The sequence below is a fragment of the Heloderma suspectum genome, chromosome 1 (genome assembly GCF_057233095.1).
Source record: "Heloderma suspectum isolate Gila_16-S chromosome 1, 16-S_ref, whole genome shotgun sequence".
Lineage (NCBI taxonomy): Eukaryota > Metazoa > Chordata > Lepidosauria > Squamata > Helodermatidae > Heloderma > Heloderma suspectum.
In genome coordinates this window covers 44,184,714-44,210,753 of record NC_139458.1, presented here as the reverse complement: position 1 = coordinate 44,210,753, position 26,040 = coordinate 44,184,714, and the positions used below count along the sequence as shown (strand labels likewise).

The 26,040-nt window shown below is 43.8% G+C and overlaps 1 long non-coding RNA gene across 1 annotated transcript in view; it reads left to right on the top strand.

The window, feature by feature from the left end:
• Window positions 1–25,610, top strand: part of LOC146357151 (uncharacterized) — a 51,062-nt gene extending 25,452 nt beyond the window's left edge. The window contains exon 4 of the long non-coding RNA XR_014786612.1: window positions 25,278–25,610. This is a non-coding gene — a long non-coding RNA (uncharacterized LOC146357151). The remainder of the gene's footprint in view (window positions 1–25,277) is intronic.
• The last annotated feature ends 430 nt before the right edge of the window (window positions 25,611–26,040 follow it).

The following is a 26,040-nucleotide window of genomic DNA, read 5'->3' as shown; positions in this document are numbered from 1 at the left end:
ATGTCAGATCAATGAATCAAGGTAAGCTGGAGGTGGTCAAACATGAGATGGCAAGATTGAACATCGACATCTTGGGAATCAGAGAACTAAAATGGACAAGCATGGGTGAATTTAATTCAGGTGACCATTATATCTACTACTGTGGGCAAGAATCCCTTAGAAGAAATGGAGTAGCACTCATAGTCAACAAAAGGGTGGGAAAAGCAGTACTGGGGTACAATCTCAAAAACGATAGAATGATCTCAGTATGAATCGAAGGCAGCCCATTCAACATCACAGTAATTCAAGTCTATGCCCCAACCACTGAGGCCGAAGAAGGTGAGGTTGATCGGTTCTATGAAGACCTACAACACCTTCTAGAACTAACTCCAAAAAAAGAGGTCCTCTTCATCATAGGGGATTGGAATGCTAAAGTAGGAAGTCAATAAATCACCGGGATAACAGGCAAGCATGGCCTTGGTGTACAAAATGAAGCAGGACAAAGGCTAATAGAGTTTTGCCAAGAGAACATGCTGATCATAGCAAACACTCTTCCAACAGCACAAGAAGTGACTCTGCACATGGACATCACCAGATGGTCAATATCGAAATCAGATTGATTATGTACTTTGCAGCCAAAGATGGAGAAGCTCCATACAGTCAGTAAAAACAAGACCTGGAGCTGACTGTGGCTCAGATCATGAGCTTCTTATTGCAAAATTTCAGCTTAAATTGAAGAACGTAGGGAAAACCACTAAACCATTCAGGTATGACCTGAATCATATCCCTTATGAATATACAGTGGAGGTGAGGAATAGATTTCAGGGATTAGACCTGATAGATAGAGTGCCTGAGGAACTATGGACGGAGGTCTGTAACATTGTTCAGGAGGCAGCAACGAAATCCATCCCAAAGAAAAAGAAATGCAAGAAAGCCAAGTGGCTGTCTGATGAGGCTTTACAAGTAGCTGAGGAAAGAAGGGAAGCAAAAAGCAAGGGAGAAAGGGGAAGATATATCCAACTGAATGCAGAGTTCCAGAGAATAGGAAGGAGAGACAAGAAGGCTTTCTTAAATGAACAATGCAAAGAAATTGAGGAAAACAATAGAATGGGAAAGACTGGAGATCTTTTCAAGAAAATCGGAGATCTCAAGGAACGTTTTGTGCAAAGACGGGCATGATAAAGGACAAAGAAGGCAGGGACCTAACAGAAGCAGATGAGATTAAGAACTAGAAGAGGTGGAAAGGATACACAGAAGAACTATACAGGAAAGATCTGAATGTCCCTGATAGCCATGATAGTGCGGTCACTGAACTTGAGCCGGACATCCTAGAGAGTGAAGTCAAGTGGCTTTAGGAAGCATTATTAACAACAAAGCTAGCAGAGATGACAGTATTCCAGCTGAGCTATTTAAAATCCTAAAAGATGATGCTGTTAAAGTGCTGCACGCAATATGCCAACAAATTTGGAACACTCAACAGTGGCCACAAGACTGGAAAAGGTCAGTTTACGTTCCAATTCCAAAGAAGGGCAATGCCAAAGAGTGTTCAAACTACCACACAATTGCACTCATTTCACATGCCAGCAAGGTTATGCTCAAAATCCTACAAGCTAGGCTTCAGCAGTATGTGAATCAAGAACTACTGGAAGTACAAGCTGGGTTTTGAAGAGGCAGAGGAACTAGAGATCAAATCACCAACATTCGCTGGATCATGGAGAAAGCCAGAGAATTCCAGAAAAGCATCTATTTCTGCTTCATTGACTACACTAAAGCCTTTGATTGTGTGGATCACAGCAAACTGTGGGAAATTCTTAAAGAGTTGGGAGTACCAGACCACCTTACCTGTCTCCTGAGAAACCTGTATGAGGGTCAAGAAGCAACAGTAAGAACCGGACATGGAACAACCGATTGGTTCAAAATTGGGAAAGGAGTACAACAAGGCTACATATTGTCGCCCTGCTTATTTAATTTATATGCAGAGTACATCATGAGAAACACCGGGTTGGATGAATCACAGGTTGGAATTAAGACTGCTGGGAGAATTATCAACAACCTCAGATACACAGACGATACCACCCTAATGGCAGAAAGCGAAGAGGATCTAAAGTGCCTCTTGTTGAGGGTGAAAGTGGAGAGTGCAAAAGCTGGTTTGAAACTCAACCTTAAAAAAACTAAGAACATGGCATCTGGCCCCATCACTTCCTGGCATATAGAAGGGGAAGAAATGGAAGCAGTGACAGATTTACTTTCTTGGGCTCCAAGATCACTACAGACTGTAGCCATGAAATTAAAAGACGCTTGCTCCTTGGGAGGAAAGCTATGGCAAACCTAGACAGCATAGTAAGAAGCAGAGACATCACCTTGCCGACAAAGATTCGTATAATCAAAGCTATGGTTTTCCCAGTAGCAATGTATGGCTGTGAGATCTGGACTATAAGGAAGGCTGAGCGCTGAACAATTAATGCTTTCGAACTGTGGTGCTGGAGAAGGCTCTTACGAGTCCCCTGGACTGCAAGGAGGTCAAATCAGTCAATCCTGAAGGAAATCAACCCTGACTGCTCATTGGAAGGACAGATACTGAAGTGAAAGCTCAGATATTTTGGCCACCTAATGCGAAGAGAAAATTCACTGGAATAGACCCTGATGCTGGGAGAGATTGAAGGCAAAAGGAGAAGGGGACGGCAGAGGATGAGATGGCTAGATAGCTTCACCAATGCAATGAATATGAACTTAAGCACACCCCGGGAGAGAGCAGAGGACAGGAAGGCCTGGCGTGCTATGGTCCATGGGGGTCATGAAGAGTCGGACATGCCTTAATGACTGAACAACAACAACTGATTTCTGCCAACCTTCCACTTGCGTAAAAGTGTGGAAGGGTCAAAGGAATGACACTGGGCTAAAATCATACCCCCAACATTGCATGTTACACTGTATAGATCAGGGTGGAGAACCTTTTTCAACCCAGGGACCAAATTCCATTTTGAGAAGGGTCTTGGGGGCCACATTCCAGTAGTGGGCAGGGCATGGGCATGGCCAAGGCAAAGTGGGCACAGCTGGATGTAATTTTTACCAATTGCAATGGTTTCCCCACCAAGCATACAAGCCACAGCTCAATTCTATGCATGCATACCCAAAAGTAAGCCCCAGTGCAACAACTTTCAGGCATACTATAGAATCTATAGTATAGATCATACTTCTTCACACAGCGCATAGTTAAACTGTGGAATTCACAACCACAGGATGTACTGATGGCCACCAATTTGGATGCCTTTAAAGGGGGGTTGGACAAACTCCTGGAGGAAAAGGCTATCAGTGGCTACTAGACTATGTGCTGCTTCCAATATCAGAGGCAGTGAGCCTATGTACACCAGTTGCTGGGGAACATGGGTGGGAGGGTGCTTTTGTGCTTGTGCCCTGCTTGTGGGTTCCTGGTTGACAGCTGGTTGGTCACTATGTGAACAGGATGCTGGTCTAGATGGACCCTTGGTCTGATCCAGCAGGACTCTTCTTATGTTCTTACCATGGTGTGTGTGCAGATCTGTGCTCTACTATTTCCAGTTTGTCAGCTGTGTGAACATGGCCAAGCCCATTGCTGTACAATTGAAGAGATAGCACATTCCAAAGTTAATTTTAAAGAATCATTCTCTGTCTGCCCTTTTCACCTTTGCAATGCTCCCAACTGATGCTTTTGCTAAACCATCTACAATAACAACATAATCTCTTTTGAGAGTGGTGATAGCAAACCTGCCTTTTCACCTTCATTGTATAGATATATATAAAGGTGACAGCACACACAGTGTCTAGCACCAACAAAGCAAAAAGAACATATTTTTGGAAAGTGTAAGAAGTCTATTCTTCAACACTGCCTCCTATAATCAAAGGTTACTGTCCAATTTCAGGTGCATTTAAGGTTTCAAGAGCTCCACGGTGATTTTATGATGCTTGTAGGATGTCCTGCACATGAGTTCATCTGTCACATCCCTGCCATAAGCCCCCTTCTCTGTTCATGCCAGGTGAGATGGTAACTGTTGCCGGCATAGCATGGGTCCATCATACAGAGTCCAATAATCACTATGAGAGTTGCAGTGCTATGGGTTTTGCTGTGGCCTCAGTGCCACAGTCATCACAACCCATCCTAAACTACCCTTTGCTGACAGAAATCAACATAAACCTGTTGATTTATGGGATCTTAATTTATTAGGTCCCAATCAAACCAGATTCATGGGTGCTGAAGTAAGACAAATCACAAATGGATCAGGTTAACAGTTTATTGATTGAAAATGGATGCAGAATATAAACATGCAAAGAAAGTTCACACCTCCCCTCAGTTGACAAAGCAGGCACCCTCGTCACAAGGTAATATGTCTATCTGAGTCCCCAAGGCAGATGGGGAAGCTGTTCTTGGGGCCAAAGTTTCTCCAACCTGGTAACGCGTCTTTCCCCTTGAAGCGAGGCCAAAGCACAAAGCCTTTGGATTGGATCTTTTAAGCTTTTCTGCTAGGTTCCTACCCGCAGCTCATGAACTGATAGACAATAGCTATCTCCCTCAGCAAACACACACACTGAGGAGAAGGGGAGCTTCCTTCACCCTTAGGTGCCCAAAGCATCCCAGCCTGGGAAACTTATTGCAGAGAGAGAGAGAGAGAGAGAGAGAGGCGGAGGTGGAGGCGGAGGCGGAGGCAGAGTGGAAGCCTCCCGGCTCATGGGAGAGATAAGACACCACTCTGTATGAGAAAAGGGTGAGGTAACCAGGCATATGTAAGGCCTGGTGTAGAAGGCCTGCTTACTTAACCATAAAACTGCTGGTTAAGCTAAATTACACAGGTAATACCAGCATCCAAGAACTCTGTGAAGTCCACTCTTTTGCTTATTAACCAACTCACTACACATCATTATCAGTGTGGGGTACTTTGCAGTTGTCCAAGTGTCACACTGTGATAGGAATCCGGTTATGTAGTTTGCGAGATCGATATTATTTATGTTAGGGTGCAATCCAGCCCATGTTAAGAATTTTAGGTTCCATGATTTCAACAGGAGTTAAAACAAATCCTTAACTTCCCCACTGAGACATGTCTACATTATGCATGTCTACAGTGGGGTGGTGGTAAATTTTGCAGTGCAGGCTCCCATTGTGACAGCCCCCATAGCCATACCCCCAAGGAGAGTCCAAAAATTCAGGCAGCTGTGTCAATCCATTAAGAATAAACCTTAATGAATAAACCAGTTCTAGCAGTTTTCATCACCACCAAGAGCAGGTCTTTTGGAAAGTTAATGGTTCTTAATTGCTCATTCAGGATCAACAGAGAACAATATATTGCTATGGAGAAAATTCATTTCCCCCTAAGCTACTATGTGGGTTGCAGCTAAGCCCAGAAGAAACAGGGAAGGGGGGGGGTAGATGATATCAGCATCCCTGCTAATTAACAAGTGCCAGTGTTGCATCCCTGTGAGCCCTGGCCCCTGGCACTTCTGCATATCTACTCAAAAGTAAGTACCATGGAGTTCAGTGGGACTTCCTCCTAGGTAAGCAGGAGTGGCGGAACTTCCAGCTCAAAGGCCTAATCTAACCTTTGGAGACTTGGGCTGTTGTTTTTTAAATCAGTGCAGTTCTAACACTCCAAACTCCACCCAAATCTGTCCATTCAACCCCCCTCCCCCTAGTGTTCAGGGTGGATTGTGACCTTTGTAAGGGCAAGATGGAGGGATGATATTCTGGAGGTGATGGACTTGACCGTGGGGGAGCTGGGGGTGGCAACGGCCGACAGGAAGCTCTGGTGTGGGCTGGTCCACGAAGTCACGAAGAGTCAGAAGTGACTGACCGAATAAACAACAAAAACACATATGTATTTTGAAAAATATCCTCATTTAGCTACCATGACTGGGAGTAGGGCAAGGTGCTTAAAGAGGGGTAAGGGGTAACTTAATGACTTTGTTTGTTTGCTATAAGGGTGCAACTGGCTCTGAACTTAAACATTAATGTTCTTATTCAACTAATACATTTCTGATACTAACAATTTATAGACACTAAAGTGCAATCCTCTCCATGTCTACTCAGAAGTTATGACCTATTTAGTTCAATTGGGCTTATTCTCCAGTAAGCGAATGAAGGATTGGAGAATGAAATACACATGCATAGAAATTCTAATGTTCCTTTACTGCCTGGTGTGGCCGGGGTGGGGATGGGGAGAGAGCCAGTGGTGGAGCAACCAGCACATCCATTGCCCCAGGTGGGGGGCAGCTTGTTCGTAATCCTTCCCTCCCAGGAGGGAATTAACTATGCCAGCGCCGGGGCTGGTGTAGAGCCACACCATTTTTGTGGGTGTGTCGCAGAGAGGATGAGACTTTGCACATGATGTCTTCAGGCCCTCCCCAAATATGTCCTGCTTTCCCCCGCTCTTCACCAGTGGAGTGGCATTTACTCTGCTTCCAAAGACCGCTCAGCCAGTTTCCGGTTGAGGCTGGGATTGCTCCCATAGACACTGAGTTGTGCTTGGTTGACAAGGACTGTGTCTCCAAGACAACAGGAGAAGCAAATGGAAGAGTACCAGATTTTTTTTTTTTAAGGAATCAGCTTTGCTGCAATGTGGTCCATGGCATGCAGGGTTCCAGCAGCCAGTGCTCCACACCAATAAAAATAGCTTCACAGAACATACTTCCTGGTGGGGGTAGGGGTTGGAGTGAATGTCATCTGACTGGCAGGGGCTGTTCAACCAATAAGAGAGGCTTCCCCCCGCTCTCCCCCCTTTCTCCTTTCCCCTGAAAATCCAGATGCACCTGCATTTCAGGATCAAGCCTTATTGAGCACAATGGGAGTTACTTCTGAGTAGGCACACATATGACTGTGCTGGGAAAGGGGGGGACACAGGGATGGGAAAACAGCCCCCTTTCTAACCACAGGATTTCTATAAAGAAGGTGTGAAGTAGTTACTTCCTATGGCGATAAACCAAGCCATGGAGAATCGGAGAATCGCAAGTTTGGTAAAGCACTTATTTATTTATTTATTTATTTATTTCATTTCTATACCGCCCAATAGCTGAAGCTCTCTGGGTGGTTCACAAAAATTAAAACCAAACAACACACAATAAAACAATTTAAAATATATAGAACATTAAAACCACAATATAACAATACAACCACAATAAAACCTAGCAGCAGTACAGGAGTTTAAAATACAGATTTAAAACAGCAAAGATAAAAATTTAGAAAGCTAAAAGCTAAACTTCACGGAATCAGTGCTTTAAAGTCTATTCAATTCAGGGGGATCTCTATAAAACCTGATGTGGGCATTCAGAGGGCAAGCCTCATTCAGCACAATGGGAGTCACTTCTGAGGAGACACTAATGGGTTTGTTGTGAGAAAGAGAGCAGTATACACAAGGTCAGGAAGTCAGCCCCCATTGCAACTTGATGCTGTGCAGGAAGGATCTCTGTAGCAAAGGTGTGAAGTAAGTACTTCCAAAGGCAAGAAACCAAACAATGGAGAAACGGAGCCTCGAGACTGTGCTTTATAGCACTTAGGGAATCTGGGCTTTAAACTGTGCCATTTCAGTTGAGGAAGATCTCTGTAAATTCCGATGTGGGCGTTCAGGGGAGAAGCCTAATTGACCACAATGGGAGTTACCTCTGAGGAGATGCTAATTGGTTTGTTCAGAGACAGGAAACACCCCTTGACCCTGGTCAAAAGGAACACTCCTGGGCAGGACTAGCACACCTGAGGTAAATGCAGGGGTTGGGACACACAGCAACTATACCAGGGAGAACCAAACATAAGGAAAAGAATAGGACTTTAGCAGTCTCAAGAAATCCAGTTTTTCCCTAATAAGCTCCAGGGTGGCTGCTGGATGGCCATGATGTCATATATCCCTAATGACCTCCAAACGCAGCCAGCTCAGAGTAAATCATTCATGGAGGCACCCCCAAGGTTATAGGGGGAAAAAGAAAAGAACAACCACCAAGAATCTTGTGGCACCTTAGAGTGCAATCCTATGCATGCGGAGACAGAAAAAAAGTCCTACAAATCCCAGCATTCCCCAGCTGACTGGGGAATGCTGGGAGTTGTAGGACTTTTTTCTGTCTCAACATGCATAGGATCATGCCCTTAAAGACTAACAAATCATAGAGCTATAGACAGTTTTGCTGGTTATTAGGAAATAACGTTGCTATTAAAGTGCTGCACTCAATATGCCAACAAATTTGGAACACTCAACAGTGGCCGCAAGACTGGAAAAAGTCAGTTTACATTCCAATTCCAAAGAAGGGCAACGCCAAAGAGTGTTCAAACTACCACACAATTGCGTTCATTTCACATGCCAGCAAGGTGATGCTCAAAATCCTACAAGCTAGGCTTCAGCAGTATGCGAACCGAGAACTACCGGAAGTACAAGCTGGGTTTCGAAGAGGCAGAGGAACTAGAGATCAAATAGCCAACATTCGCTGGATCATGGAGAAAGCCAGAGAATTCCAGAAAAACATCTATTTCTGCTTCATTGACTATGCTAAAGCCTTTGATTGTGTGGATCACAGCAAACTGTGGCAAATTCTTAAAGTGATGGGAGTACCAGACCACCTTACCTGTCTCCTGAGAAACCTGTATGAGGGTCAAGAAGCAACAGTAAGAACCAGACATGGAACAACCGATTGGTTCAAAATTGGGAAAGGAGTACGACAAGGCTGCATATTGTCACCCTGCTTATTTAACTTATATGCGGAGTACATCATGAGAAACGCCGGGTTGGATGAATCACAGGTTGGAATTAAGATTGCTGGGAGAATTATCAACAACCTCAGATATGCAGACGATACCACTCTAATGGCAGAAAGCGAAGAGGATCTAAAGAGCCTCTTGTTGAGGGTGAAAGAGGAGAGTGCAAAAGCTGGTTTGAAACTCAACATTAAAAAAACTAAGATCATGGCATCTGGCCCCATCACTTCCTGGCATATAGAAGGGGAAGAAATGGAAGCTGTGACAGATTTTATTTTCTTGGGCTCCAAGATCACAGCAGACGGTGACTGTAGCCATGAAATTAAAAGACGCTTGCTCCTTGGGAGGAAAGCTATGGCAAACCTAGACAGCATAGTAAGAAGCAGAGACATCACCTTGCCGACAAAGGTTCATCTAATCAAAGCTATGGTTTTCCCAGTAGTAATGTATAGATGTGAGAGCTGGACTATAAGGAAGGCTGAGTGCCGAAAAATTGATGCTTTTGAACTGTGGTTGCTGGAGAAGACTCTTACGAGTCCCCTGGACTGCAAGGAGGTCAAATCAGTCAATCCTAAAGGAAATCAACCCTGACTGCTCATTGGAAGGACAGATACTAAAGCTGAAACTCAAATATTTTGGCCACCTAATGCGAAGAGAAAACTCTCTGGAAAAGACCCTGATGCTGGGAAAGACTGAAGGCAAAAGGAGAAGGGGACGGCAGAGGATGAGATGGCTAGATAGCATCACCGATGCAATGAATATGAACTTGAGCACTCTCCGGGAGAGAGCGCAGGACAGGAAGGCCTGGCATGCTATGGTCCATGGGGTCACGAAGAGTCGGACATGACTGAACGACTGAACAACAACCACAAGGAAATAACGTATTTTCCATTCATTTATTTGAAGCCTCACTTGGAAATGTGACAACCCTGCCTCCCACTACAGTCTTCAGCCCTGGCATTATCTAATGCTATTTGTCTCACAAGCAGTTCTTTTCCCATCTTAATATTCAGCCTCTTTGATGTGGATAATAGTTTGCCTTAATACTGGTGGCATTTGACCTTATGACTGGTGAGTCAGAGGGGACACAAAAAGCTTTTATTACACAGTACAGCCACTGTGTCTGTTCCAACTTCCAGGGCAGAGCAAACCAAACCCCCATTCTAGTCAGATACATCTTCTTGAACAGCCCCCTTGGAAATGTCCTATTTCCCTCTGTCCTGCCATCTGCATTCTGAACTACATTTCCATATAATAATTATACGATGGAGCGGTAGAGGGCTTAAACCCATTTACTGAGGTGTGTTTTACGAATCTCTCCTTTGGGAAATGTGACCATTCTTCCTAACCCTGGGTGTGCATTATTTATTTATTTTTAAGTCTGCTGACTCATTGGCAGACCCACCCTCTTATCTCGTGACTACTTAAGTTTTCTTAAGCACTTTTATTGCATCTTTAATCTCTTGGCTTGTCAGTTCGCATCCAGCTTATACGATTTTAGGTGTAGAGCCTTAGAGAGACTGTAAATTCTTTGGACAGGGACCACATCCCATTAGTTATGTGGTTACTCAGTGCCTAGGATAATGGCCAAAGTTCATAGCTAGAATGCAAAACATTAATAATGATAACGAGTGAAGAAGGCCTCTGGATCTCCTTCCAGGCTTTGTTTCGGACAAGCATACTGACAACTAAATGGCCAAGTGAGCTGTGGAAGCTGACATCGACCCCATTGAGAGATGGCCTTTTCTGGGCATAGGAGAGGAGAGAATTTACCAGGGCCAGCAAACTGTCATCACCACCAAAAAAAAAAAGCCTGTTGTGGCTGTTTCAGCTGGAACTTGGCCTGTCCTCCCTGCTGTGACGCTTTAAGGTTGAGCTCCATCAAGCCATTCCAAGGCTATCAGGAGGACTCTTTGAGGTCTTCTAAATTATTATTTTTATTTTTGCTTATTTTTTTTCCTCCACAGCTGTCATTTTCTGTGCAATCTGAAGCTGTTAGGGCCAGGGGGAAAGAGATATGAGAGTATGAATGGAGATTTTAAAAGTAAAAAAAAGGTGAAGAGAATGCGTGCTAAGGGCTGGAGAACGCTGTGTCTGTATGCAATGAGGGGAGACAGGCATTTCACTAAGACAGAGTTTACATTAATTGGGCTGAACAAAAGTTGTTTGTTTACAATGCTTTTATGCTTCCCCATAACCAGGGCTCTCTTTTTATTATAGAGATAGAGATGATAGATAGATAGATAGATAGATAGATAGATAGATAGATATCTCCTTTCAATATCCAATCATAGGGTGGTGTACAAAATGCAGTAAAACAACAATTACAGTAAAATACAACGATAAATACAATAACAAAGAAAATCTACCAAGCTAGGCATTAAAATCAGCAAATGCCTGGGATTACAGATCAGTTTTCAACAGGTACCTAAACACCATGCATGATGGTCCCTGTAGCACTGCAAGGGGGGGTGAGAATTCCAAGGGCTGGGTGCCACAATGGAAAGTCCCTCCCCCTGGTTGCCATCAGATGTACCTGTGCAGGTGACGAGACAGCTGGGAGGCCCAGATCTGTAGATCTCCGTGAACAGGCAGGTTGATATGGGAGAAGGTGCTCCCTCAAGTAGCCTGCTCCCAGATACTTGCTTTCCAAAACTGCTCTCCCTATCCTGCACAGGATAGGGAGGTGGAGTTGTAGATCACAAACAGTGAAACATTCACAACTGATGTATTTATTTAGTGGATTTCTATGCAGCTCTTCAGGTAAAAGCTCTCAGAGGGGCAAACAGAATTTTTTTTAGAAATAAACCTTTATCTCCCCCAATTTTCCAAAACTCCTTTGGAAAAATGGGGAAAAACATGGAGAGAGGGGTTGTGGGGGTGGGGCTGTGGGCCTTTTTCTAGGCCTTCACATCTCTGTTCATGACTTGGTTCTATGTAATACAGCCTAAAATCACTGTAGCCTTTTTTGCAGCTGTATCACACTTCTGACTCACATTCAGCTTGTGATTGACTGTAATCCCAAAATCTTTTTCACATAGGGATGTAAGAACTCACCCTAACTCGGTTTCTCTGGGCGCTCGCCGAAGCGGCACCCCCACTTGCACCCCCCTGGACCTGCGCTCAGGCCACCCATGAGCTTGGCGAGTTCCTCGGGCTCACCGCAATCCTGTTCAGTGAGTGCCCACCATTTTTGCGCCTTTGATTGCTACGTAAACCAGGAAGTTAAAAAATGTGCATATTTAAATATGCACAGTTTGGAGCTGGGAAAGCTAAATAAGCGCAATATTACAGGTATAATCCTCTAATACGGGATTATACGCTGAGTCCTGGAGAGCAGGAGTGGGCACGAGTGGGGGGCAAGCAAGGACAGCGTCTCGGTGGGCACAGTCCAGGGGTCACGGGCAGGGGGAGCCTGATGAATCCCCAGACTCAGTTGGGCGCCCACTACATCCCTATTTTATTTTTTTACATGTACAGTGACCAAGCCAGGTATCCCCATAGGTCTCTCAAATCCCATCCCATCTATGGCACTGAAGCTTTTTAAGGTGATGGGAGGGCCAATTGACCACTATTGTAGAATTTTATTGTTTTAAACTGTTTTATTATATGCTTGTACATCGCCCAGAGTGGCTGGGTGACCAGCCAGATGGGCGATTAAAAAATTTAATAAATCAAATAAATAAATAAATAAATAAGAGAAAGAGAAAAAAAAACAGTAAAAATTGAGCTGATCTCCAGCAGGTTTCATATATGCAGGTACCATACCAAATTCCTCTCTCCAGCACACATGCAGCATTGTTGAGTGGCCCAAGTTCCAAGTCCCACGTTTCGCTTGGAAAAAGGCGAGTACGGGGAGACATGATAGAGGTGTACAAAATTATGCATGCTGTGGAGAAAGCGGATAAGGAGACATTTGTCCCCCTCTCTCAAAATACTAGAACCCGAAGTCATCCTATGAAGCTGATTGGTGGAAGATTCAGGACAGATAAAAGGACTTCTTCACACAGTGCATAGTTCAGCTAAGGAATTCGCTACCACAGGATGCAGTGACAGCCACCAATTTGGATGGCTTTAAAAATTCCTGGAGGAGAAGGCTATCAATGGCTACTCATCCTGATGGCTGTATGCTACCTCCAGTATCAGAGCAGTATGCCTAGGTACACCAGTTGCTGGGGAACATGGGTGGGGGGTGCTGCTGTTGCATTCAAGTCCTGCTTGTGGGTTTCCCATGAGCATCTGGTTGGCCACTGTGTGAACAGAATACTGGACTAGATGGACCCTTGGTCGTATCCAGCATGGCTCTTCTTAGGTTCTTAGGTTTTTAAGATGGTAGAATTGACTGTACCACTTCATACAGAAGGTGCAGGGTCCTCTTTTTGAATGGTTCCCTCTGTAAAAGCAAAACAAACAAACATGTCTCTTTGAAACAGAAAAATAGACCAATACGGCTAGCATCTTTCTCCCTGGTATGTAATAATTTCTTTACTTCCAGGGATCTTTTACATGGGAGCATGCAAAAATGTGGATTCCTCACCTGCAGCTTGAAGTGGACCAGCCCACTCTACCACCTCAGAAACTGACCACCTCATTCTGCTGAATGTGTAGACAAGGACCGAGTTGGACAAGAAAAGCTGCAACTATACACAGAGCCATTTCAAAAAAATCTGTGAAGAATGTGCATACATCTCATGTGCTGTATAAGCCATTAGAGCAAGTTTGTCTAATTAGGGGCTGCTGGATAAATATCCAGCAATATTCCCAGGAGACACCAATATATGAAGCCTCTATTTCAGAACCTTTGCCTGTTCCATGCTCAGTTCATCGCCAGCTCTACAACCTTCCAAGCCAAGCAGTATTTCAGTTGGCTGTCTGTATAGTCAGGGATGTCAAGAAATTCACTGCCAGAAAGGGAGGGCTATTGTGAAAATCAGTTCCCAATTCCCATGTCAAAATGCTGCACCAGTAGGACAAAATGATCATCTCCTTACCTTTCACTTCAAGGCATTTGCATCAAAACATTTCCCAGAGTGGGGATGGGCAATGCATCCAATGTTAACACTGTGATGTTTCTTTCTTTCTTACTGTAGTTCTATCCATGTGATGCTGATTAGTGGATTCAGCTTGCACACTACTGTGTCACTTCCAAAGGTGCAATAGTGATTTTGGAATTCTGTCTAGTAGATCCTGAGCCAGATGGTTCACAGTGGCTCAAAAAAGTAGATTTCATTCTTCTATTCAACAGAGGGTTAGAGCACAATGAAAGGAAAGCCAAAATGTACTGGTGTAGTCTTTCTGTCTGCATAGTAGGGATGTTGGAGAAATCTGCAACAGAATCAAATGAGTTTGGATTTCTATGAATCCAACTGACAAATTCCACAGTGGACTGGCTTTTCCCGAGTCACACAGATTCTGTGGACTTATGGAATGTTTTTTTTTTTTTAACTTTCCAGAATTTAACCCAAATTTAGTCATAGAAAAATATGTAAAATAAAAAAACCCAACCAAAAATGCACATTTCCCCCTAGGCTAACGCATGAAAATGCGCATTTTGGGAGGATTTGCACATTTGCACATTGTGGTTGTATTGTTATATTGTGGTTTTAATATTCTATATATTTTAAATTGTTTTATTGTGTGTTTGGTTTTAATTTTTGTGAACCGCCCAGAGAGCTTCGGCTATTGGGCGGTATAGAAATTAAATAAATAAATAAATAAAATTGCACAAATGTGAATTTGTGCAACTTTGGGAAATTGGAAAAATCCAATTCCGTCAATGAGTGGATGACAGAACGAAAGGCACCTGACAATCCACGAAATGCAGAGGGAACAGATTTTACAAAATCCATACATCCTTGCTGCATAGGCATGACATGATGACTTCTCTGTAGATCAGTCATCCCCCTCCTCCAAGTCCAACACAAATGTTTATGGCAATTCAGAAATCTAAGAAGCAGAGACAGGGAAGGAGCAGTGAAGCAGCTAGCCTTATGGTGTAACCACTGATGGTCTTTTTTCTTCCAAACATCAAGCCAAGTAAATTGGTAGTGATGGGAATGCAGGTTGACCACTGGAGGTGGGGGTGGGGGTGGGGGATGGGATCAACTAAAAGAAAGAACTCCAACTGCCTTTATTTATTTATTTATTTATTTATTTATATCTCACCTTTTTTCCATCATGGAACTCAAGTTGGCTACATGTGGTTCCCAGGTAGTCTCCCCTCCAAGCACTGACCAGACCCAGACCTACTCAGCTTCAGCAAGGTGGCTGCATCATGTGCCTTCAGACTATGCCCTGGGACCTCATATGACTGTGAGTACTTCATATGAGTACTTACTATGCCAAATTCCTCTCCCCATCATGGATATATACAAATACGTATCTGAAATGCCCATTAGCTGGTGGAAATAACACACCTTTAAGGGGCAAGCGTTAGGCATATAGAACCTGCAGATTTCAGCAAGCAACAGTGTTTGATGCTGCACTCAGAATAATGAAACAATGATCAATTTGTCCTATAGTTGTGGATAAAGGACACATTGATGATAGTTTTGATATGCTGTTTATGTAAATCATCTAAAATTAGCTCCCTCCAAACATAAAACTAAGATTTCTGCCACTGGCTCATGATATGTTTCCACCACGGCCCACAGGGGCTTGCTTAAATCTGATGTAAAGTGTTTGAGTAAATGTTAATCATGGAGGATAAGGCTATCAGTGGCTATATATTACCTCCAGTATCAGGGGCAGTATGCCTCTGTATGCCATTTGATGGGAACACAAGGAGGAGGTTGCTGTTTTGTTCCTGTCTGGCTTGTGGGCTTCCTAGGGGCACCTGGTTGGCAATGGTGGGAAGAGAATGCTGGACTGATCTGAGCTAGCATGGCTCTTCCTATGTTCTTAGAATGCTGGACTACATAAGCCCTCAGTCTGATCCAGTATGGCTGTTCTAACGTTCTTACTCAAACTTAACATGTCAAAAACTTTACATCCACGGTATCTTATGTTTTTGAGCAACACTTATCTTACATTAAAGCTGGATTCCCATTAACTGTAAGATGAAAATCAGTCTTTTTGAATGTCATCGAGATCACATGCTACCCCAGGAATAATTACAGTTTATATTTAGAATAATATCCCTTTTAAATTAAAGTGAGTGAGAGATTTCTTTGCAAAAAGGAAACAAAAATATCTGTTTTTATTTATGTGTTTCAAGGTTTTCATCCCTCCTTTCCACATCCAGTATAAACCTATACTAGTAAGTACATCAATGTTATCAATAGAAGCCAAGAGTCACTTTATTTAAAGCAAAAGCATTTGTACCATTTTCAGTCTATTCGATTTTTCTTTGGATTTATAACTCCTGAAATGCTTCATAAAAAATATAGTTTAAAGAAAAATCTACTGAAATTCCAGTCTGCAATTCATGTTAAACCTTCAGTTCAGTTAAAACATTTGCAGTCTCTTCTGAGGATATGTTACTAATATTTGAATAGCTAAGCTTGCAATGCTTGTAGTAAAAAGCTTGCATTAGCTGGTGTCTACTTGTCAATTTTAACATTCACTGTTTATGATCAGTTATAAGAAGAACAGTAAAAAAGGAGGAGACAGGCTCTGGTGCTCGAGAAAACAAAATTTATTACACTTGACACGTTTCGGAATGCTTCCTTCCTCAGGAGCTATTAGAAGCCGTTTGATCTCTTGTTCTAAAATGCAGAAGGGTTCTTTACTCTGGATACTTGCAAACACTATTGTTGAGGTCTATTGCTCTCATGTTCCACCTGCCCTGCATTGGATAGTTGGTCGCCTCCAAGTTCCGAATCCTACCATAGGATTGCGCCCTAAGGGATGTATTTGAATAATGTTATACAGATAAATGTGCATAGTCCTATACTACAGCATAGTCAAATTTTGTAGTCCCAATATTTTGAAAGTATGCTAGATGATGGAGGGAGCAATCCTATGGCCGCTAGTCAGTGGCTAGATGGCCATAGGATAGCTTGGTTCCCTGAGAACTGAACTCCACCCCCTCTCACGCTGCCTCATAGGAACTACATAAGCCCTCAGTGTGATCCAGTTGAAGAGGAGCGGAAGAGGAGCGCAGAATGGCAAAAATGGGGCATTCCTGGGGGCGTGTCGGGGCGGGGAAGTCGGAAATGCTGGTACAACATCCTACGTGTCGACCGGCTGCCACTTCCTGCACACTGAGGTCCCACGGCTAGACAGCCGAAATTGGCTGTCTAGCGATAAATGCAGGGCTGCTGAAGCACCGAGGGCACTATCCCCTCCGTGCTTCTCCTGCCCTGCATTGGATAGGCGCTCACCTCCAAGTTTGGAGGTGGCCACCTATCAAGATAGGATTGCGCCCTAAGTCAAGCTGCTATCTTGTTGCACTACTTCACACAGAGAAGCTCATCATAGATTCATCCCCAACCTGAACTGAAATATGGTAATACACAAAATTAGCCAACATGATTCCCATGACATCTTAGTTTTTCTATTTGTGGTGGTGTTTTGCTGTTGTGGATGTGGTGTGTTTTGCAGCAAGGATGTGGTATGCAGGCTGTAAAGCAGTTAAGCAGTTGTCTGATGCAGATGGCCTCCCACTCCAGCGCAGCATACTGGAGCTTGCAGATGTTATTTCAGAGCCCCGGAGAACAGGTGCCGTGCTGGAAGACTGGAGATGGGCAAATGTTGTCCCCATCTTCAAGAAAGGAAAAAAGGTAGATCCAGGAAGCTAAAGGCCAGTCAGCCTGATGTTAATACTGGGCAAAATTCTTGAACATATTTATTTGTTTATTATTAACATTTATATACTGCCCTATCTGCTAAAAAACCATCAATTACGTGATCAGTCTGTGTACATCTAGAGAATAATGCATTGATTACTAGGAGTTAACGTGGGTTTGTCAGGGATAGTTCATGCCAGACCAACATCCTCTCCTTTTTTGATAGTGACTAGTTTGGTAAATTGTGGGAATGCTGTGAACGTAGTATATCTTAATTTCAGCAAACCATTTGACAAGGTTTACCATGATATCCTTGTTGACAAGATGGTAACATGTGGGTTGGACAATACTACAATTAGATGGAGCCAAAACTGGTTGAGCAACGATACTTAATGAATGCTAATTACTGGGTCAACATCTTCCTGGAGGAAGGTATCAAGTGGAGTGTCGCAGGGCTCTATCCTAGGCCCTCTGCTATCCAACATTTTTATAAATGACTATAAATAGAGGGCTTGCTTATCAAATCTGCAGATGACACAAAGTTAGGAGGGATAGCCAACACCATAGAAGACAGAATATGATTCAAAATGATCTAAACAGGCTAGAACACTGGGCTGAATCTAACAAGATGAGATTCAACAGAGATACATGTAAAGTTTTGCATTTAGGTACAAATAAATAAAAGGCAAATGTATAGGATGGAGGAGACCTGGCTTGGCAGCAGTCCATGTGAAAAGGACCTAGGTGTCTTAGTGGATCACACGTTGAATATATGAGCCTGCAATGCAATGTGGCAGCTAAGAAAGTTAATGCAATCTTGACCTGCATTAATAGAAGAATAGGGTCCAGATCACAGGAAGTGATAGTTCCACTTTATTTTGCATTTGTCAGGCTGCATTCGGAGAACTGTGTCCAGTTCTGGCTGCCACATTTTTAAAAGGACATTGATAAGTTGGAGGATAAGAGAAGACATTAACATTCAAAGCCTGGAGAGAGCAATCCTATGGCCGCTAGGCTAGACACTGTCTAGAGGGGCCACAGGATATGCTCATTTTCGGAACCGACCTTGGAGCCCATGCCTCAGAGGCAGAACAGAGAAGCCCTGTCCTCAGCGCTCAGAAGAAGAGCATGGAGCGACTGAAAAGGGATGGGGCTGGGGGGTGTTCTGGGGCAGGGAGACCAGAGCTGCGCGTACGACACAACCTATGTGTCATACGTGCAGCTCTGGTCTCTGCACCCCGGAACACCCCCCAGCTCCACCCCTTTTTAGTCGCTCCACGCTCCTCTTCCGAGCATATGAGCATATCCTACACATCCTATGTGTCATATGGCAGTTTCCTCTCCCTGTCGGCCCCCCCCACTGCTAGACTGCCAAAAACGGCTGTCTAGCAAAAAATAGCAAGGCAGGAAAGGCACAGAAGGAATGATCTCCCCCGCTCCCATGCCTCTCCTGCCTTGCTTTGGATAGGCGGTTGCCTCCGAGTTCGGAGGCGGCCGCCTATCTAGTTAGGATTGCTCCCTAAATGGCTTGGGGCCAGGTTACCTGAAGGATCGCCTCCTTCCATATGTACCTGCCCAGATCCTAAGTCCATCTTCAGGGTCCATCCTAAGTTCATCTCCAGGAGCCCCTGCCAAAAGACTTAAGGCAGGTGGCCAACAGGGCCTTTTCTGCTGTGGCACCCCATTTGTGGAACAAACTCCCTAGAGAGGTTTGCCTGGTGCCTCCGTTGTATACTTTCTGGCACCAGGTGAAGACCTTTTTGTTTTCCCAGGCATTTTTAGCATTTTAACATTCTTGGGATTTTTTAGCTCTGCTGTCTTAAATCTGCTGTTGAGTTTTAAATATCTGCACTGCTGCTAGTTTTACTCTGGTTGTATTTTTATTCTGTAGTTTTAATCATTTGTTTGTTTGTTTATTGAATTTCTTAATCGCCCATCTGGCCAGTCACCCCGCCTCTCTGGGCGATGTACAGAAATACAATTTTAAAACAATAAAATTCTACTTTAAAACATCATATTTCTAAAAAATACCATATTGTTGTTCAGTCGTTCAGTCGTGTCCGACTCTTCGTGACCCCATGGACCATAGCACGCCAGGCCTTCCTGTCCTGCGCACTCTCCCGGAGTGTGCTCAGGTTCATATTCATTGCATCGGTGATGCTATCTAGCCATCTCATCCTCTGCCGTCCCCTTCTCCTTTTGCCTTCAGTCTTTCCCAGCATCAGGGTCTTTTCCAGAGAGTTTTCTCTTCGCATTAGGTGGCCAAAATATTTGAGCTTCAGCTTCAGTATCTGTCCTTCCAATGAGCACTCAGGGTTGATTTCCATTAGGATTGACTGATTTGACCTCCTTGCAGTCCAGGGGACTTCTCCAGCACCACAGTTGGAAAGCATCAATTCTTCGGCGCTCAGCCTTCCTTATAGTCCAGCTCTCACAGCCATACATTATTACTGGGAAAACCATTGCTTTGATTAGATGGACCTTTGTCGGCAAGGTGATGTCTCTGCTTCTTACTATGCTGTCTAGGTTTGCCATAGCTTTCCTCCCAAGGAGCAAGCGTCTTTTAATTTCATGGCTACAGTCACCGTCTGTGGTGATCTTGGAGCCCAAGAAAGTAAAATCTGTCACTGCTTCCATTTCTTCCCCTTCTATATGCCAGGAAGTGATAGGGCCAGATGCCATGATCTTAGTTTTCTTAATGTTGAGTTTCAAACCAGCTTTTGCACTCTCCTCTTTCACCCTCCACAAGAGGCTCTTGAGATCCTCTTCGCTTTCTGCCATTAGGGTGGTATCGTCTGCATATTGGAGGTTGTTGATAATTCTCCCAGCAATCTTAATTCCGACCTCTGATTCATCCAAGCCAGCATTTCTCATGATGTACTCCGCATATAAGTTAAATAAGCAGGGTGACAATATGCAGCCTTGTCGTACTCCTTTCCCAATTTTGAACCACTCGGTTGTTCCATGTCTGGTTCTTACTGTTGCTTCTTGACCCTCGTACAGGTTTCTCAGGAGACAGGTAAGATGGTCTGGTACTCCCATCACTTTAAGAATTTGCCACAGTTTGTTGTGATCTACACAATCAAAGGCTTTAGCGTAGTCAATGAAGCAGAAATAGACGTTTTTCTGGAATTCTCTTGCTTTCTCCAAGATGCAGCGAATGTTGGCGATTTGATCTCTAGTTCCTCTGCCTCTTCGAAGCCCAGCTTGTACTTCCGGTAGTTCTCGGTTCGCATACTGCTGAAGCCTAGCTTGTAGGATTTTGAGCATCACCTTGCTGGCACGTGAAATGAGTGCAATTGTGCGGTAGTTGGAACACTCTTTGGCGTTGCCCTTCTTTGGAATTGGAATGTAAACTGACCTTTTCCAGTCTTGTGGCCATTGTTGAGTGTTCCAAATTTGTTGGCATATTGAATGCAACACTTTAACAGCATCATCTTTTAGGATTTTAAAAAGCTCAGCTGGAATACTGTCATCTCCACTAGCTTTGTTGTTAGTAATGCTTCCTAAGGCCCACTTGACTTCGCTCTCTAGGATGTCCGGCTCAAGTTCAGTGACCGCACTATCATGGCTATCAGGGACATTCAGATCTTTCCTGTATAGTTCTTCTGTGTATTCTTGCCACCTCTTCTTAATCTCATCTGCTTCTGTGAGGTCCCTGCCTTCTTTGTCCTTTATCATGCCCGTCTTTGCACAAAACGTTCCCTTGAGATCTCCAATTTTCTTGAGAAGATCTCTAGTCTTTCCCATTCTATTGTTTTCCTCGATTTCTTTGCATTGTTCATTTAAGAAGGCCTTCTTGTCTCTCCTTCCTATTCTCTGGAACTCTGCATTCAGTTGGATATATCTTCCCCTTTCTCCCTTGCTTTTTGCTTCCCTTCTTTCCTCAGTGACTTGTAAAGCCTCATCAGACAGCCACTTGGCTTTCTTGCATTTCTTTTTCTTGGGGATGGATTTCGTTGCTGCCTCCTGAACAATGTTACGGACCTCCATCCATAGTTCCTCAGGCACTCTATCAGGTCTAATCCCTGAAATCTATTCCTCACCTCCACTGTATATTCATAAGGGATATGATTTCGGTCATACCTGAATGGTTTAGTGGTTTTCCCTACGTTCTTCAATTTCAGCCGAAATTTTGCAAGAAGCAGCTCATGATCTGAGCCACAGTCAGCTCCAGGTCTTGTTTTTACTGACTGTATGGAGCTTCTCCATCTTTGGCTGCAAAGGACATAATCAATCTGATTTCGATATTGACCATCTGGTGATGTCCATGTGTAGAGTCATCTCTTGTGCTGTTGGAAAAGCGTGTTTGCTATGATCAGCGTGTTCTCTTGGCAAAACTCTATTAGCTTTTGTCCTGCTTCATTTTGTACACCAAGGCCATGCCTGCCTGTTATCCTGGTGATTTCTTGACTTCCTACTTTAGCATTCCAGTCCCCTATGATGAAGAGGACATCTTTTTTTGGTGTTAGTTCTAGAAGGCGTTGGAGGTCTTCATAGAACCTATCAACCTCAGCTTCTTTGGCATCAGTGGTTGGGGCATAGACTTGAATTACTGTGATGTTGAATAGTTTGCCTTGGATTCATACTGACATCATTCTATCATTTTTAAGATTGTACCCCAGTACTGCTTTTCCCACCCTTTTGTTGACTATGAGTGCTACTCCATTTCTTCTAAGGGATTCTTGGCCAGAATAGTAGATATGATGGTCACCTGAATTAAATTCGCCCATTCCTGTCCATTTTAGTTCGCTGATTCCCAAGATGTCGATGTTCAATCTTGCCATCTCATGTTTGACCACCTCCAGCTTACCTTGATTCATTGATCTGACATTCCAGGTTCCTAAACAATATTGTTCTTTACAGCATCGGATTTTCTTTTCACCACCAGACACATCCACAGCTGAGTGTCCTTTCGGGTTTGGCCCAGCCGCTTCACTCTTTCTGGCGCTACTTGGAAATACCCTCTGCTCTTCCCCAGTAGTATATTGGACACTTTCCGACCTGAGGGGCTCATCTTCCGGCATCATATCTTTTAGCCTTGTGCTACGTTCCATGGGGTTTTCTTGGCAAGAATACTGGAGTGGGTTGCCATTTCCTTCTCCAGTGGACCACATTTTGTCAGAACTCTCCGCCATGACCTGTCCGTCTTGGGTGGCCCTGCATGGCATAGCTTATGGCTTCACTGAGTTACGCAAGCCCCTTCGCCACAACAAGGCAGTGATCCATGAAGGGGAAAAAATACCGTAACCCACCCCAAATGCCTGCCTGAACAACCATGTTTTTAATGTGTGGCGGAAGCTCCTGAAAGAGGGTGCACGGCAGAGTTCCCTAGGGAGGGAGTTCTATTATATTTTATATTATATTTTCTGTTGTATTTTTGTGGTTTTAATTTTGTGAACTGCCCAGAGAGCTTCGGCTATTGGTATAAAAATCAGTATAAAAATGAAATGGAATAAATAAATAAACCAGGATGGCAAGGGGTCTGGAAGCCAAGTCCTGTGAGAAACCTTTGAAAGAGTTGTGTATGTTTAGCCTAGAGAAGATTAAGGGAGGACATGATAAAAGTCTTCAAATATCTGAAAGGCTGCCATGCAGAAGATGGAGCAGAGTTGTCCTCTGTTGCTCCAAAGGGCAGGACTAGGACCAGTAGGTGGGGAATCTATGGAAACAGAGTTCAGCTAAACATTTGGAGAAATGTCCTGTCTGTCAGCGAGATCTGTTTGGAAGTGGACCTGTCTGTGTTGGGAGGTGGTGGGCTTTCCTTTGCTGGAAGTATCTAAGCAGAGGTTGGATGGGCATCTGTCAGGAATACTGGTGCTGCATCCTGCATTGCATATCTGGCACTGAGCAGGGAATTGAAGTAGACTATCACCAAGGTCCCTTTCAACCCTACGATTCTATGAAAATGCTCCCAAAAATAATGGGGCGGGGGAGTCAAGATGAATGAAACTGAAGCCCCTAAAGGCATTGGAAAACAACCCTGAATAAACCCATTCTAAGTTCAAGGTACAATGCACAGCAGTGGTATTATACAGAATATACAGAGTTTCACCTCAACATCCTGAAACACAGTTAGGCATTTGAGAAAATCCAAGCAATGCACAGACAGAGCACCGTCTAAGTGCTTACAAATAAAGAGCATCAAGATGCCAGAGACCTGAATACCTCAGGATGAGTATTGTAAAAGATACTGCTGTGATGATGTGATTAGGCTGCAAAGATAAAAGGATGCAAAGGTATGAACAGTTCATGTCATTTTACCTGCATTTCAGTCTTCCCCAACCAGGTACCCTCCAGATGTGTTGGGCTATCACCCCATCATCCCCAGCCAGTGTGGCCAATGGCCATGTTGGCTGGGGTGATGGGATTTGTAGTCTAACACATCTAGAGGGTGCCAGGTTAGGGAAGGCTGTTCTTGATAATCATCTGAGCAGGCTCTGCTCTTCTAAAAACCTGGGACTGGTGTGCTGCCAGAGGGATGAAATATCCCTGTGAGTGCTTCATGTATTTCACATGGTGGAGCTCTGTTGCAATAGGATCATTAGTTGTCCTGCTGCTAATATCGCTTTAAATGTGTGTGTGTGGGGGGGGGGGGGAGATGTGAGGGTTGCCCTGCAATAATGTGTTATGTTCAGATGCTACTTCGGTGGTGGTGGGAGAGAGCTTATTATTAAGCAATGCACCTTGTGAAGGCTACCAGGACTTGACTGCAGTGCCCAAGGGCGCGATTTTCTTTCCAAAGCCACACCCCTGACAATCTCAGAAGCATGAAACAAGAGGAGGAGGAGCAGAGGCCAATTCCTATGAGATTTTTCCAAGTTCTGTTTCATAACCTTTCTTACAGCACAGTCTGAAAAGGCACATTGCAGAAAGTGATTGGCAGTGGGAGTGGCTTGCAATACATTTCATGCTGGTGAAAGCTGTCAGCTCAACGGCAGCCCTCAGGGAACCAAATCCCCCCTTTGATCCAGAGAGAACAGGTACAGCACAGGAAATTGCCGTGCACATTTTCCCTGCGCGTTTCCCTGCCAAAACATTTCCACCCTGCCCTGAAAAGAACATTTCAACAATTTAAAAATAAGAATTCCACACCCAGTAGAAAAAAGTAGAAATGTACAAGGAATAGAACACTTTAAGATGAAAGGTATGGTACAACCACTAAACCACACATGTTTTGGAAGGAGCTACACTTGTCAGCAAGGTGTTCAGTATCATCTACTTATTCAGCTATTTTTCATTCTTCCAAAAAGGGTTGCAACTGGTGACTTCAAGACAGGATATCCCAGAGCAATGCTGTTTGTAACAGGTACAGCAAAGTGTACTTGTGTTACTATGAAAGAAAAATCATTATAAGATCTTGTCTTGTTCACATAATAAGATGAACAAAATCAATTATGCTGAGAGTTAGCACTGTTGGAGATGCAAACTCCCATCAGCAGATGTTTTGCACATGCAGAAACATATTCGGGGGGGGAGTTATAAAGTAAATCCAGAGGATGAAAAATTATGACTTGCCTCTCACAATACATGAGGCAGTATCCAATGCTGTCCATGTACTAGCAGGACCTACCACTCGTGCAATGAGAGCCTAGAGGTTCCTGAAGAAATCTGAAATGAGCAGAAACTCTTGTTTCCAGAAGGCCATAGATCAGTGGAGCTTGCAGAAGGGAGCTCCACTGACTGGTCCTATTCCAGAAACAAGTATTTCTGCTCATTTGCGGGGCTACGTCTAGAATCATGCAAGTGGTCGGTCCTGGAAGCACAACAGAACCAGTGAAGGCTGAGCAGCAGTACTGGATGCTACCCCTAAAGTTTAGCCTGCAGAAGCTGTAAAAGAGTCTATTTCAAATCACCTTTGATTTTAGATATACCGACAGCTGCAAAAATGACAGTCTTCCCGCCTGAGATCTTCTGAGGAGGACTTACTGGTCATTCCACTGGCCAAGAGAATGTTGCCAGGTAGCAGTGCATAAGCAGGCCTTCTCAGTGGTGGCACAACCCTTTGGAATGCTTTCCCATGTGTGGTTCAAGAGGCAGAAATGGAGGCAAGTATCAAATGTCTCTTGAAAAGAGACACACAGGCTTTCTCTGACCTGTAAAGGAAACTGTTGCTACTCTTTTGTTGTTGTTGGAGTATTACTGTACTGTTTTTAAACGTTTTTAATGTTTTAATTATTTATTATTTTATCTGGGCTGTTATATTGCTGTGTTGTCTTTTAATGTGAACCACTTAAGGATTTTAATATATTAAGCTCTATAGAAGTATTGAAAGAAAGAAAGAAAGAAAGAAAGAAAGAAAGAAAGAAAGAAAGAAAAAATAGTGCATCATGTGTAGCTTGACTCTATGCTGAAGACAATGTACCAAGTCTGAACACGCTCGTGTCAATTAGCCGGGCCCATCTGTGCCAGATAACAACCAATGTCAAGATGAACTGAGGCCATTAGCCAAGGAATTCATCTGTGGATGAGGGCAAGAAGAAGGCACATGCAAAGGGGGTAAAGAGAAGGCAAGAGACAGCAACAGTTATTACAAACACAGGTTTCCTAGAACAAGGTAGCAGGACCTGAGGAGCAGGCCAGGGAAGCTTTTTTTTTTCAGGAAAAAAAGAGGTTCCAGGTTGCCTCCAG